Source organism: Salmo salar, chromosome ssa09 (genome assembly GCF_905237065.1).
Source record: "Salmo salar chromosome ssa09, Ssal_v3.1, whole genome shotgun sequence".
NCBI lineage: Eukaryota > Metazoa > Chordata > Actinopteri > Salmoniformes > Salmonidae > Salmo > Salmo salar.
Genome location: NC_059450.1, coordinates 156,864,829 through 156,880,893, shown reverse-complemented (window position 1 = coordinate 156,880,893; position 16,065 = coordinate 156,864,829). Strand labels below are relative to the sequence as shown.

At 39.9% G+C, this 16,065-nt stretch overlaps 1 protein-coding gene across 1 annotated transcript in view; it reads right to left on the bottom strand.

Annotated features, from left to right (window-relative positions):
- Positions 1–8,945, bottom strand: part of ppp1r13l (protein phosphatase 1, regulatory subunit 13 like) — a 77,428-nt gene extending 68,483 nt beyond the window's left edge. Inside the window, exon 1 of the mRNA XM_045724898.1 lies at positions 8,761–8,945. The gene's annotated coding sequence lies outside the window, so the exon portion shown is untranslated. The remainder of the gene's footprint in view (positions 1–8,760) is intronic.
- Positions 8,946–16,065: the final 7,120 nt, after the last annotated feature.

The window sequence follows — 16,065 nt, the reverse complement described above, 5'->3', positions numbered from 1 at the left end:
ACCTTCGCTACCATGTCCAATGTGAAGATCTAAACCTCTAGAACACCCAGTCTCTCGCTCTCTCCGCCAGCCAGGCAGCAGCATGTGACTGAGGGAGGAATCTCTCAAGGCTTCACAATGTGACAGGCAGACATTCCAGTCCAGAACACAACACATTGCTAACAGCTATCTAATATCTAGCTAACATCCACATAGCTAACAGCTGTCTAATATCTAGCTAACGTCCACATAGCTAACAGCTGTCTAATATCTAGCTAACATCCACATAGCAAACAGCTGTCTAATATCTAGCTAACATCCACATAGCTAACAGCTGTCTAATATCTAGCTAACATCCACATAGCTAACAGCTGTCTAATATCTAGCTAACGTCCACATAGCTAACAGCTGTCTAATATCTAGCTAACGTCCACATAGCTAACAGCTGTCTAATATCTAGCTAACACCCACATAGCTAACAGCTGTCTAAAATCTAGCTAACATCCACATAGCTCACAGCTGTCTAATATCTAGCTAACATCCACATAGCTCACAGCTGTCTAATATCGAGCTAACATCCACATAGCTAACAGCTGTCTAATATCTAGCTAACATCCACATAGCTAACAGCTGTCTAATATCTAGCTAACATCCGCATAGCTAACAGCTGTCTAATATCTAGCTAACATCCACATAGCTAACAGCTGTCTAATATCTAGCTAACATCCACATAGCTAACAGCTGTCTAATATCTAGCTAACATCCACATAGCTAACAGCTGTCTAATATCTAGCTAACATCCACATAGCTAACAGCTGTCTAATATCTAGCTAACATCCACATAGCTAGATATTAGACAGCTGTTAGCTAACATCCACATAGCTAACAGCTGTCTAATATCTAGCTAACATCCACATAGATAACAGCTGTCTAATATCTAGCTAACATCCACATAGCTAACAGCTGTCTAAAATCTAGCTAACATCCATATAGCTAACAGCTGTCTAATATCTAGCTAACGTCCACATAGCTAACAGCTGTCTAATATCTAGCTAACGTCCACATAGCTAACAACTGTCTAATATCTAGCTAACATCCACATAGCTAACAGCTGTCTAATATCTAGCTAACATCCACATAGCTAACAGCTGTCTAATATCTAGCTAACATCCACATAGCTAACAGCTGTCTAATATCTAGCTAACATCCACATAGCTAACAGCTGCCTAATATCTAGCTAACGTCCACATAGCTAACAGCTGCCTAATATCTAGCTAACGTCCACATAGCTAACAGCTGCCTAATATCTAGCTAACGTCCACATAGCTAACAGCTGTCTAATATCTAGCTAACATCCACATAGCTAACAGCTGTCTAATATCTAGCTAACAGCTACATAGCTAACAGCTGTCTAATATCTAGCTAACAGCTACATAGCTAACAGCTGTCTAATATCTAGCTAACAGCTATCTAATATCTAGCTAACATCCACATAGCTAGATATTAGACAGTTGTTAGCTAACATCCACATAGCTAACAGCTGTCTAATATCTAGCTAACATCCACATAGCTAGATATTAGACAGCTGTTATCTAACATCTAGCTAACATCCACATAGCTAACAGCTATCTAACATCCACATAGCTAACAGCTATCAAATATCTAGCTAACATCCACATAGCTAGATATTAGACAGCTGTTAGCTAACATCCACATAGCTAACAGCTGTCTAATATCTAGCTAACATCCACATAGCTAACAACTGTCTAATATCTAGCTAACAGCTATCTAATATCTAGCTAACATCCACATAGCTAGATATTAGACAGCTGTGAGCTATGTGGATGTTAGCTAGATATTAGACAGCTGTTAGCTATGTGGATGTTAGCTAGATATTAGACAGCTGTGAGCTAACATCCACATAGCTAACAGCTATCTAATATCTAGCTAACATCCACATAGCTAACAGCTGTCTAATATCTAGCTAACATCCACATAGCTAACAGCTGTCTAATATCTAGCTAACATCCACATAGCTAACAGCTGTCTAATATCTAGCTAACATCCACATAGCTAACAGCTGTCTAATATCTAGCTAACATCCACATAGCTAACAGCTGTCTAATATCTAGCTAACATCCACATAGCTAACAGCTGTCTAATATCTAGCTAACAGCTACATAGCTAACAGCTGTCTAATATCTAGCTAACAGCTACATAGCTAACAGCTGTCTAATATCTAGCTAACAGCTACATAGCTAACAGCTGTCTAATATCTAGCTAACAGCTACATAGCTAACAGCTGTCTAATATCTAGCTAACAGCTACATAGCTAACAGCTGTCTAATATCTAGCTAACAGCTACATAGCTAACAGCTGTCTAATATCTAGCTAACAGCTACATAGCTAACAGCTGTCTAATATCTAGCTAACAGCTATCTAATATCTAGCTAACATCCACATAGCTAGATATTAGACAGTTGTTAGCTAACATCCACATAGCTAACAGCTGTCTAATATCTAGCTAACATCCACATAGCTAGATATTAGACAGCTGTTATCTAACATCTAGCTAACATCCACATAGCTAACAGCTATCTAACATCCACATAGCTAACAGCTATCAAATATCTAGCTAACATCCACATAGCTAGATATTAGACAGCTGTTAGCTAACATCCACATAGCTAACAGCTGTCTAATATCTAGCTAACATCCACATAGCTAACAACTGTCTAATATCTAGCTAACAGCTATCTAATATCTAGCTAACATCCACATAGCTAGATATTAGACAGCTGTGAGCTATGTGGATGTTAGCTAGATATTAGACAGCTGTTAGCTATGTGGATGTTAGCTAGATATTAGACAGCTGTGAGCTAACATCCACATAGCTAACAGCTATCTAATATCTAGCTAACATCCACATAGCTAACAGCTGTCTAATATCTAGCTAACATCCACATAGCTAACAGCTGTCTAATATCTAGCTAACATCCACATAGCTAACAGCTGTCTAATATCTAGCTAACATCCACATAGCTAACAGCTGTCTAATATCTAGCTAACATCCACATAGCTAACAGCTGTCTAATATCTAGCTAACATCCACATAGCTAACAACTGTCTAATATCTAGCTAACAGCTATCTAATATCTAGCTAACATCCACATAGCTAGATATTACAGCTGTGGCTATGTGATGTTAGCTAGATATCTAGACAGCTGTTAGCTATGTATATTAGCTAGATATCAGACAGCTGTGAGCTAACATCCACATAGCTAACAGCTATCTAATATCTAGCTAACATCCACATAGCTAACAGCTGTCTAATATCTAGCTAACATCCACATAGCTAACAGCTGTCTAATATCTAGCTAACATCCACATAGCTAACAGCTGTCTAATATCTAGCTAACATCCACATAGCTAACAGCTGTCTAATATCTAGCTAACATCCACATAGCTAACAGCTGTCTAATATCTAGCTAACATCCACATAGCTAACAGCTGTCTAATATCTAGCTAACATCCACATAGCTAACAGCTGTCTAATATCTAGCTAACATCCACATAGCTAACAGCTGTCTAATATCTAGCTAACATCCACATAGCTAACAGCTGTCTAATATCTAGCTAACATCCACATAGCTAACAGCTGTCTAATATCTAGCTAACATCCACATAGCTAACAGCTGTCTAATATCTAGCTAACATCCACATAGCTAACAGCTGTCTAATATCTAGCTAACATCCACATAGCTAACAGCTGTCTAATATCTAGCTAACATCCACATAGCTAACAGCTGTCTAATATCTAGCTATCTAATATCTAGCCATCATCCACATAACTAGATATTAGATAATGTCCACATGGCTCACAGCTATCTAATATCTAGCTAACATCCACATAGCTAACAGCTATCTAATATCTAGCTAACGTGCACATAGCTCACAGCTATCTAATATCTAGCTAACATCCACATAGCTAACAGCTGTCTAATATCTAGCTAACGTCCACATAGCTCACAGCTAATAGCTAACATACGCTAAGGCCTATCATCCAAAACATGTTCTGCAGGGGACTTGGCTGAGGGCATCATTAACCTCTCATTGGTAGGGGGCAGTATTTTCACCTCCGGATAAAAAGCATGCCCAAGGTAAACTGCCTGTTACTCAGGCCCAGAAGCTAGGATATGCATATATGGATAGAAAACACTCTAAAGTTTCTAAAACTGTTAAAATAATGTCTGTGAGTATAACAGAACTGATATGGCAGGCGAAACCCCGAGGACAAACCATCCAGGGGAAAAAAAATTGGAGGTCATAGGATTTTCCAATTGTTTTCTTTGGGATACCCTTATTATTAGGAACCTGGTTGCAGTTCCTATGGCTTCCACTAGATGTCAACAGTCTTTAGAAATTGTTTGATGTTTTTCTTTTGAGAAATGAAGAAGTAATGCTATTCATTGTAAGTGTCACTCCAGGTGGACTCTACTGTTTTGATGTGCGTGAACTGGAGCGCGCTTCACGTTGTTTTTATCCGGTATTAGAAACAGTGTATTCAGTCTTAAATTTGATCGATTATTTACGTTTTAGGGAACCTGAGGTTGGATTAGGAACGTTGTTTGAAATGTTTGGACCAAGTTTACAGGTAACTTATTAGATACTTTGTAGGCATGTCTGGCGAGTTGAAACCGGTGTATTTCTGAATCAAACGCGCCAAATAAATGGACATTTTTGGGACATAAAGGACATTATCGAACAAAATGACCATTTGTGATGTATCTGGGACATTTTGGAGTGCCAACAGAAGAAGATCTTCAAAGGTAAGGCATTAATTATATCGCTATTTCTGACTTTTGTGGCGCACCTGCCTGGTTGAAATATGTTTTTCATGCTTTTGTATGCAGGGCGCTGTCCTCAGATAATTGCATGGTTTGCTTTCGCCGTAAAGCCTTTTTGAAATCTGACACAGTGGCTGGATTAACAAGAAGTTAAGCTTTATTTTGATGTATAACACATATTTTCAAGAATGTTAAATATTTGAATTTGGTATTTTTTGAATTTCGCGTTCTGCAATTTCAACAGAAGTTGAAATAAGAAGTTTTAAGGGGCTCATCATCACATGTAAACACTGAAGGTATTATGACATGGATGGATGGGACAATCTGTTACTATGAACACTTCTGTTATTTCAATACATTGCTTAAAGATTCCTTCGTTCTTTAATGTGAATTTGCATGATATGTCTTGTAGGGCCTTATTGTGTGTGTGTGTGTCAAATCAAAGTTTGTTTGTCACACACATAGTTTACAGCTGGTATAAAAGGTGCAGCGAAATGCTTACTTGCAAGCTCCCTCAACAGTGTGTGATGTCTCATAACGCTCCAGAGGAAAGCTACAGTACAGGTTACAGCAGGCTGAGTTGAGCTCTAGTCATATAATTACATCATTATGTTACCCAGCCGGTTCTAGACACACAGCTCCCGCTCTGCCCAGGCTGAATGAATGAATCTCTCTCTCTCTCTCTCTCTCTCTCAATACAGATTAATTACTTATTCTCTGATTTTTTTTTTTTTTTCCCCCTCTGTTGGTTGATAAAAAAATAACTGTTTTACTTAAAATGTTTGTTCACAAGCTATTAAGCAAATGTACAATGTTATGAGCAATGATGTACGTATATAAACCCAGGATGACTGGTGTTATGTTTTGGCCATGAACAGGCTTTGAAGACACCGGTCTTATATATAAGATATATAATATATATATAGAAAAGCAGTATAATGGTCTTTTACAGTATTTTCATTTAAAATGTCGAAGGATAAAATTACATTTATTTCAGAATGTTTTAGTTGCATTAGTACTTTCAAAAATGTTGTTGTTTTTTTAAACGTATGTAAAAATTTTTGGGGGGGGGGGCTCACATAATATAATTTAAAAAGTATCCATTCAGGTGTTTGTAATACAATAAACGTGGCAAAAAACAAATGTAGACATTAGTAAATGCATTTCTATATCTTCCAAAACGTTTTTTTTTTTTACACCGGTGGAGGAGTTCCAAGATGGAGGCACGATGGATTCAAAACAGCACCCTTGTGTGTCATCTAGTGTATATATAAAAATTTTTATACATTTTATTTAACCAGGTAGGCCGGTTGAGAACAAGTTCTCACCCACAACTGCGACCTGGCCAAGATAAAGCAAAGCAGCGTGACAAAAACAACACAGAGTTACACGTAAACAACCGTACAGTCAATAACACAATAGAGAAATCTGTATAAAGTCCGTGCAAATGAAGTACGGAGGTAAGGCAATAAATAGGCCATAGTGGTGAAGTAATTACAATTTAGCAATTTACACTGGAGTGATAGATGTGCAGATGACGATGTGCAGGTAGAAATACTGGTGTGGAAAAGAGCAGAAAAACTAAAACAAATATGGGGATGAGGTAGGTAGTTGGTTGGATGGGCTATTTACAGATGGGCTGTGTACAGCTGCAGCGATCGGTAAGCTGCTCTGACAGCTGACGCTTAGTCAGTGAGGGAGATATAAGTCTCTAACTTCAGTGATTTTTTTGCAGTTCGTTCCAGTCATTGGCAGCAGAGAACTGGAAGGAAAGGCGGCCAAACGAGGTGTTGGCTTTGGGGATGACCAGTGAAATATACCTGCTGGAGCGCGTGCTACGGATGAGTGCTGCTATGGTGACCAGTGAGCTGAGATAAGGCGGGGCTTCACCAAGCAGAGACTTGTAGATGACCTGGAGCCAATGGGTTTGGCGATGAGTATGAAGCGAGGGCCAGCCAACGAGAGCGTACAGATCGCAGTGGTGGGTAGTATATGGGGCGTTGGTGACAAAACGGATGGCACTGTGATAGCAAATTCTATGCAGTCTGAGTAGAGTGTTGGAGGCTATTTTGTAAATGACATCGTCGAAGTCGAGGATCGGTAGGATAGTCCGTTTTACGAGGGTATGTTTGGCAGCATGAGTGAAGGATGCTTTGTTGCAAAATAGGAAGTCGATTCTAGATTTAACTTTGGATTGGAGATGCTTAATGTGATAATTAGTTATGCCACTATTTATTGACTTCAATAACTTTTTCCTCATGTCACATAAAAACATCATAGATTCAAATGAGTTAACGGTTTAAACTTTAGATTGGTTCAGTACCATATACACCTTCTTGTAAATTAGGCAATGACTGCATTTAGCTACAGTATAATATGATGGTTTATAAAGGCAATTTAAAACTGGATAAGTTGCATCAAGTATTATCAAGTCTTAATAACCCAAATTCTTGAAGTACAAATGCAGGCTATTTTTATATCTAGACCTGTGTCTGAGCTGTCTCATCCCCTCCCTCGCTGTCTTAGCGTAGTGTCAGTGCACTGCTGTCTGTAGTGAATGGGGAAACAAACATCTGATTTCCATTAGTTGGAGAAAATCCGTCAAGCTAAAGACATGTGTGAAGCTAGCCACAATAAGGATTAGCAACGGTCGTGGAATTTTGCAGATCGCCTTCTAAATAAAAGCTCCCTTTCGAAAGCGATTCAAACGGATACAAAAATAGTGGAATCATCAGCCATATTTGGACTAGATAACACTAAACAATGTCAGAATGTTGTTTTATATAAATTCAACGAAATACAATATTTGGTTAATAAAAAATAAAAAAAATGTTGAAATCACACTGTAAATGTATTAAGACTTTAGAATTGCATTGTGGGACATGCGTATATGCTCTGTACAGCCGTCCCGATGGATCTTGGGGCCATGAAATGGGGTATCAGCCTCCTCAGTGACATCCACAGGTTCCAACTGTAAAGGGTCTTCACAGGATCCATAGGTATGGATCAATACATAGTAGGGTGACTGGTGAGCTTGACGCTACGATTATAATAGTTGTGAAAACGCGTCACAGTTGTATTCTGTGGGTGTCACTGAGTAGACAACCTATTTCATGGACATAAGGTCCATAGGGAAGGTGGTACACGATCTAAGGCACTGCATCTCAGTGCTTGAGGCATCGCTACAGACACCCTGGTTCAAATCCAGGCTGTATCACACAACCGGCTGTGATTGGGAGTCCCATAGGGCGGCGCACAATTGGCACAGTCGTCGTCCGGGTTTGGCCGGGGGTAGGCAGTCATTGTAAATGAGAATTTGCTCTTAACTGACTTCCCTAGTTAAATAAAGGTTCAAGTTGAAATATATATAAAGTATGCCCACAATGCAATTCTAAAGTCTATCACATCCACAGTGCAATTTCACAGATTTTTTATTTTAACGAATTATTTTATTTTGTTGAATTTATATAACAATATTCCCGACATTGTTTAGCATTATGTAGTCCAAATATAGTATGATTCCTCCGCTATTTGTATCTCCGATTGAATCACTTTCAAATACTTTTATTTTGAAGGCAACCATCAAATACCACTCCTGTGGCTAATCCTTAATGTGGCTAGTTCCACACAGGTAAACTAAAACTCCTCCTCATAAGACCTCTCAGAAAGAATGTCCAAAATCTTCCATCAAAACTATTTGAAAAAAGAAATGACTGACCTTGTTTCGAAACGATCTATTGTAATGTCTAATGGGACACGGAAATCTAGTATAAAGTAATCCCAAATCAACAACTTAAAATACTAAACCAAACTATAATACTGGTTGTAACTTTGCAGGCTAACCTCCTTGCAGTAAACTGGGCAGAGTAGGCTATCCCACGCAGCGACAAAACATTTCTAAAAGCCAGACAAACCAAATCAAATGCTTCCTTACCCGATGGACCTTAGTTCCGTTGAAAAGGAAGACAGTAAAGATCAGCCTGAACTAAACTTAGACAAGTCCTTCACTATCCTTCTGTTTTAACTAGGACTATTGTTGAGCCGCTCCAAGTCGTTGCGTTGTGAAATGAGTGAAGTTCTTTTGGAGCGGAGTCCAGCCCACTGCGCACTGTAACCCGACCCAGGTGTTCCACTGCACAGCTGGCGCAGGTGAGCCCTCCCCTGGCCGCGGTGTATCATGGGGTTTGTAGGTTTTTACACGTTGACCCGATGGTAATCTCACAATGTTCGGGAAATTACATTACAATGACAGTACAGAGAAATTGAGCCTATTTATCATTTTGACAAAGGCTGTCTCTTATATTGTAGGATTTATTAGATAAAGGTAGATTGGTTTCAGGTGTGAGTAGTCTAGTATCGGCATGAATAAATAAATTCATGTTTCTGCAGTGGTGGAAAAAGTACCCAGTTTGTCATACTTGAGTAAAAGTAAAGATACCTTAAATAGAAAATGACTCAAGTAAAAGTGAAAGTCACCCCAGTAAAATACTACTTGAGTAAAAGTCTAAAAGTATTTGGTTTTAAATACACTGAAGTATCAAAAGTAAATGTAGAAGTCATTTCAAAGTCTTTATATTAAGCAAACCAGATGGCATCATTTTCTTGTTTTTTATATATTTACAGACAGCCAGTAGGGACGACCAGGGATGTTCTCTGTTTAGTGAGTCCTCCAGATCAGACGCAGTAGGGACGACCAGGGATGTTCTCTGTTTAGTGAGTCCTCCAGATCAGACGCAGTAGGGATGCCCAGGGATGTTCTCTGTTTAGTGAGTCCTCCAGATCAGACGCAGTAGGGACGACCAGGGATGTTCTCTGTTTAGTGAGTCCTCCAGATCAGACGCAGTAGGGATGACCAGGGATGTTCTCTGTTTAGTGAGTCCTCCAGATCAGAGGCAGTAAGGATGACCAGGGATGTTCTCTGTTTAGTGAGTCCTCCAGATCAGAGGCAGTAGGGATGACCAGGGATGTTCTCTGTTTAGTGAGTCCTCCAGATCAGAGGCAGTAGGGATGACCAGGGATGTTCTCTGTTTAGTGAGTCCTCCAGATCAGAGACAGTAGGGACGACCAGGGATGTTCTCTGTTTAGTGAGTCCTCCAGATCAGAGGCAGTAGGGATGACCAGGGATGTTCTCTGTTTAGTGAGTCCTCCAGATCAGAGACAGTAGGGACGACCAGGGATGTTCTCTGTTTAGTGAGTCCGCCAGATCAGAGACAGTAGGGACGACCAGGGATGTTCTCTTGATAATTGTGTAAATTGGTCAATTTTCCTGTCCTGCTAAGCATTCAAAATGTAACGAGTACATCTGAGTGTCAGTGTCAGGGTTCGATCCCAGGCTGTTCGTCACATCTGGCCACAGCCATGGAGACCCAGAGTCATCCGGGTTAGGGGAGAGTTTAGCCGGCCGGGATGTCCTTGTCACGAAATTGGGAGAAAAAGTACCCAAAAAATAAATCAAAAAAGGACTGTAGTGAAGTAAAAGTAGTCATAAATATAAAAAGTAAAGTACAGATACCCCAAAAAACTATTTCAGTAGTACTTTAAGTATTTTTACTTAAGTAGTTTACACCTCTGCATAACTCCATCGGTGAAAAACCTTCAAAGAATCATAAATAGGGTTGAATTTACTAGATTCCACGACCACTTTACTTCTTATTTCCTGTTTTGTTCGCCACTGTGATCCTTCCAACTCTCATCTCCACTGGACGAGCCATCAGTTTCAAACTAAACATCAGTTTCTGACATCTTCCCCGACTATTCAAACAAGAGGTTACAATGGATGACATCTAATAAATATAATAATAATATATATATAAATACATATGGTACAAAAAAATAACAACACATCCATTTCTGTCCAAAAAAACATGGTCGTCACTACATACCACAACAACAAAGTCATACTTTTTTAATATTTAACCTTTATTTAAATAAGCATGTCATTTAAGAACAAATTCTTATTTACAACGACGGCCTACCAAAAGGCAAAAGGTCTCCTGCGGGGACGGGGACCTGGGATTAAAAATAAAAATGTAGGACAGAACACACATCATGACAAGAGAGACACCACAACACTACATAAAAGAGAGACGTAAGACAACAACACAGCATGGCAGCAACACATGACAACATAATATGGAAGCAACACATGACAACAACATGCTAGCAACACAACATGGCAGCAGCACAACATGGTAGCAGCACAAAACATGGTACAAACGTTTTTGGGCAAAGACAACAGTACATAGGGCAAGAAGGTAGAGACAATGCATCACGCGAAGCAGCCACAACTGTCAGTAAGAGTGACCATGATTGAGTCTTTGAATGAAGAGATGGAGATTAAACTGTCCAGTTTGAGTGTTTGTTGCAGCTCGTTCCAGTCGCTAGCTGCAGCGAACTGAAAAGAGGAGCGACCCAGGGATGTGTGTGCTTTGGGGACCTTTAACAGAATGTGACTGGCAAAACGGGTGTTGTATGTGGAGGATGAGGGCTGCAGTAGATATCTCAGATAGTGGGGAGTGAGGCCTAAGAGGGTTTTGTAAATAAGCATCAGCCAGTGGGTCTTGCGACGGGTATACAGAGATGACCAGTTTACAGAGGAGTATAGAGTGCACTATTGTGTCCTATAAGGAGCATTGGTGGCAAATCTGATGGCCGAATGGTTAAAGAACATCTAGCCACTCGAGAGCACCCTTACCTGCCGATCTATAAATTACGTCTCCGTAATCTAGCATGGATAGGATGGTCATCTGAATCAGGGTTAGTTTGGCAGCTGGGGTGAGAGGAGCGATTACGATAGAGGAAACCAACTCTAGATTTAACTTTAGCCTGCAGCTTTGATATGTGCTGAGAGAAGGACAGTGTACCATCTAGACATACCCCCAAGTACTTGTATGAGGTGACTACCTCAAGTTCTAAACCCTCAGAGGTAATAGTCACACCTGTGGGGAGAGGGGCATTCTTCTTACCAGACCACATGACCTTTGTTTTGGAGGTGTTCAGAACAAGGTTAAGGGCAGAGAAAGCTTGTTGGACATTAAGAAAGCTTTGTTGTAGAGCGTTAAACACAAAATCCTGGGAGGGGCCAGCTGAGTATAAGACTGTATCATCTGCATATAAATGAAAGAGAGAGCTTCCTACTGCCTGAGCTATGTTGATGATGTAAATTGAGAAGAGAGTGGGGCCTAGGATCGAGCCTTGGGGTACACCCTTGGTGACAGGTAGTGGCTGAGACAGCAGATGTTCTGACTTTATACACTGCACTCTTTGAGAGAGGTAGTTAGCAAACCAGGCCAAAGACCCCTCAGAGACACCAATACTCCTTAGCCTGTTGGGGATAGGGGGCAGTATTTGCACGGCCGGATAAAAAAACGTACCCGATTTAATCTGGTTACTACTCCTGCCCAGTAACTAGAATATGCATATAATTGTTTGATTTGGATAGAAAACACCCCAAAGTTTCTAAAACTGTTTGAATGGTGTCTGTGAGTATAACATAACTCATTTGGCAGGCCAAAACCTGAGAAGATTCCAAACAGGAAGCGCTCTCTCTGACTATTTCTTGGCCTTCTTGATCATCTCTATCCAAAACAGGGGATCTCTGGCATAACGTGACATTTTCTAACGCTCCCATAGGCTCTCAGAAGGCGCCAGAATGTTGAATGGTGACTTTGCAGGCCATAGCTGAAAAACAGTAGCGTATTTGGATAGTGGTCGAGCTGAGAACAATGAGACTGGGGGCGCGTGCACGACCCGACGCCAAGTTTTTATTTTTTCGTCTTTGAACGAAAACAGGGTTTCCCGGTCGGAATATTATCGCTTTTTTTACGAGAAAAATCGCATAAAAATAGATTTTAAACAGCGTTTGACATGCTTCGAAGTACGGTAATGGAATATTTTTAATTTTTTTTGTCACGAAACGCGCCGGGCGCATCACCCTTCTTTACCCTTCGGATAGTGTCTTGAACGCACGAACAAAACGCCGCTATTTGGATATAACTATGGATTATTTGGAACCAAACCAACATTTGTTATTGAAGTCGAAGTCCTGGGAGTGCATTCTGACGAAGAACAGCAAAGGTAATCCATTTTCTCTTATAGTAAATCTGAGTTTGGTGAGTACTACACTTGGTGGGTGTCAAAATAGCTAGCCCGTGATGGCCGGGCTATCTACTCAGAATATTGCAAAATGTGCTTTCACCGAAAAGCTATTTTAAAATCGGACACCGCGATTGCATAAAGGAGTTCTGTATCTATAATTCTTAAAATAATTGTTATGTTTTTTGTGAACGTTTATCGTGAGTAATTTAGTAAATTCACCGGAAGTGTTTGGTGGGAATGCTAGTCACATGCTAGTCACATGCTAATGTAAAAAGCTGTTTTTTGATATAAATATGAACTTGATTGAACAAAACATGCATGTATTGTATAACATAATGTCCTAGGGTTGTCATCTGATGAAGATCATCAAAGGTTAGTGCTGCATTTAGCTGTGGTTTTGTTTTTTGTGACATTATATGCTAGCTTGAAAAATGGGTGTCTGATTATTTCTGGCTGGGTACTCTGCTGACATAATCTAATGTTTTTCTTTCGTTGTAAAGCCTTTTTGAAATCGGACAGTGTGGTTAGATTAACGAGAGTCTTGTCTTTAAAATGGTGTAAAATAGTCATATGTTTGAGAAATTGAAGTAATAGCATTTCTAAGGTATTTGAATATCGCGCCACGGGATTCCACTGGCTGTTGAGTAGGTGGGACGCAAGCGTCCCACCTAGCCCATAGAGGTTAGCCGACCAACAAGAATGGAATGGTTTACCGTGTCAAAAGCTTTGACCCAAAAGCATATTTTTGTTTTCATACATTTTTTAGATATAGCTGAGGCAACTAGTGACAACCCAAAAATACTGTATAATTTGATACAAAGTAGGATTACACAATTTACACGTTATTTGATTTTTATTTGACAATCAGAAACATGGTGGTGTAAAGTACTTAAGTAAAAAATACTTGAAAGTACTACTTAAGAAGCTTTTTGGGGGGTATCTGTACTTTACTTTACTATTTATATTTTTGACAACTTTTACTTTTACTTCACTACATTCCTAAAGAAAATTATTTACTTTTTACTCCATACATTTTCCCTGACAACCGAAAGGACTCATTACATTTTTAATGCTTAGCAGGACAATAGAATTGTCTAATTAGCACACTTATCAAAAGAACATCCCTGGTCGTCCCTACTGCCTCTGATCTGGAGGACTCACTAAACAGAGAACATCCCTGGTCATCCCTACTGCCTCTGATCTGGAGGACTCACTAAACAGAGAACATCCGTGGTCATCCCTACTGCCTCTGATCTGGAGGACTCACTAAACAGAGAACATCCCTGGTCATCCCTACTGCCTCTGATCTGGAGGACTCACTAAACAGAGAACATCCCTGGTCATCCCTACTGCCTCTGATCTGGAGGACTCACTAAACAGAGAACATCCCTGTGAAATGGCTAGCTAGTTAGCGGTGGTGCGCGCTAATAGCGTTTCAATCGGGTGACGTCACTCGCTCTGAGACCTTGAAGTAGTTGTTCCCCCTTTGCTCTGTAAGGGCCGCGGCTTTTGTGGCGCGATGGGTAACGATGCTTCGTGGGGTGACTGTTGTTGATGTGTGCAGAGGATCCCTGGTTCGAGCCCAGAGAGAGACGGAAGCTATACTGTTACACTTTGCACCTGAAAAAGACATTGGATTGGAATGTGTTGTGTGTGGATCTGTGAAGCAGGGTACCTATCAAGGGGATTGTCTTTGGAGAGGCACTAGGAGTGAGAGCAGAGGATGTAACTGAAGAAGTAGAGGCAGTGGTCGGTGCACGCCGACTGACCCGTATGGCTGATGGAGTGGTCGGTGCACGCCGACTGACCCGTATGGCGGATGGAGTGGTCGGTGCACGCCGACTGACCCGTATGGCGGATGGAGTGGTCGGTGCACGCCGACTGACCCGTATGGCGGATGGAGTGGTCGGTGCACGCCGACTGACCCGTATGGCGGATGGAGTGGTCGGTGCACGCCGACTGACCCGTATGGCTGATGGAGTGGTCGGTGCACGCCGACTGACCCGTATGGCTGATGGAGTGGTCGGTGCACGCCGACTGACCCGTATGGCGTCTCTCCTTTCACACGTATATTTGGGTCATGTGACATACCCTGTACACGCCTTCATGCCCAAACCCTTTTTCAGTGTGACACATTTTAAAAGAATTGAACATGAGTCATGTGTATGTAGACAGGAGGAGTATCGTTAGCCCAATATTGGACTAAAGCAACCCAACGTTACACCTTAGTCCATGTTCTGTTTAAATGTTCTGTTTAAATGTTCTGTTTACATGTTCTGTTTACATGTTCTGTTTAAATGTTCTGTTTACATGTTCTGTTTACATGTTCTGTTTACATGTTTAAATGTTCTGTTTAAATGTTCTGTTTACATGTTCTGTTTAAATGTTCTGTTTAAATGTTCTGTTTACATGTTCTGTTTACATGTTCTGTTTAAATGTTCTGTTTACATGTTTACATGTTCTGTTTACATGTTCTGTTTAAATGTTCTGTTTACATGTTTACATGTTCTGTTAAAATGTTCTGTTTAAATGTTCTGTTTACATGTTTAAATGTTCTGTTTACATGTTCTGTTTACATGTTTACATGTTCTGTTTAAATGTTCTGTTTAAATGTTCTGTTTACATGTTCTGTTTAAATGTTCTGTTTACATGTTTACATGTTCTGTTTAAATGTTCTGTTTAAATGTTCTGTTTAAATGTTCTGTTTACATGTTCTGTTTAAATGTTCTGTTTACATGTTTACATGTTCTGTTTAAATGTTCTGTTTACATGTTTACATGTTCTGTTTAAATGTTCTGTTTACATGTTTACATGTTCTGTTTAAATGTTCTGTTTACATGTTCTGTTTACATGTTTACATGTTCTGTTTAAATGTTCTGTTTACATGTTCTGTTTACATGTTTACATGTTCTGTTTAAATGTTCTGTTTACATGTTCTGTTTACATGTTTACATGTTCTGTTTAAATGTTCTGTTTACATGTTTACATGTTCTGTTTAAATGTTCTGTTTACATGTTCTGTTTACATGTTTACATGTTCTGTTTACATGTTCTGTTTACATGTTCTGTTTACATGTTTACATGTTCTGTTTACATGTTCTGTTTACATGTTCTGTTTACATGTTTATATGTTCTGTTTACAT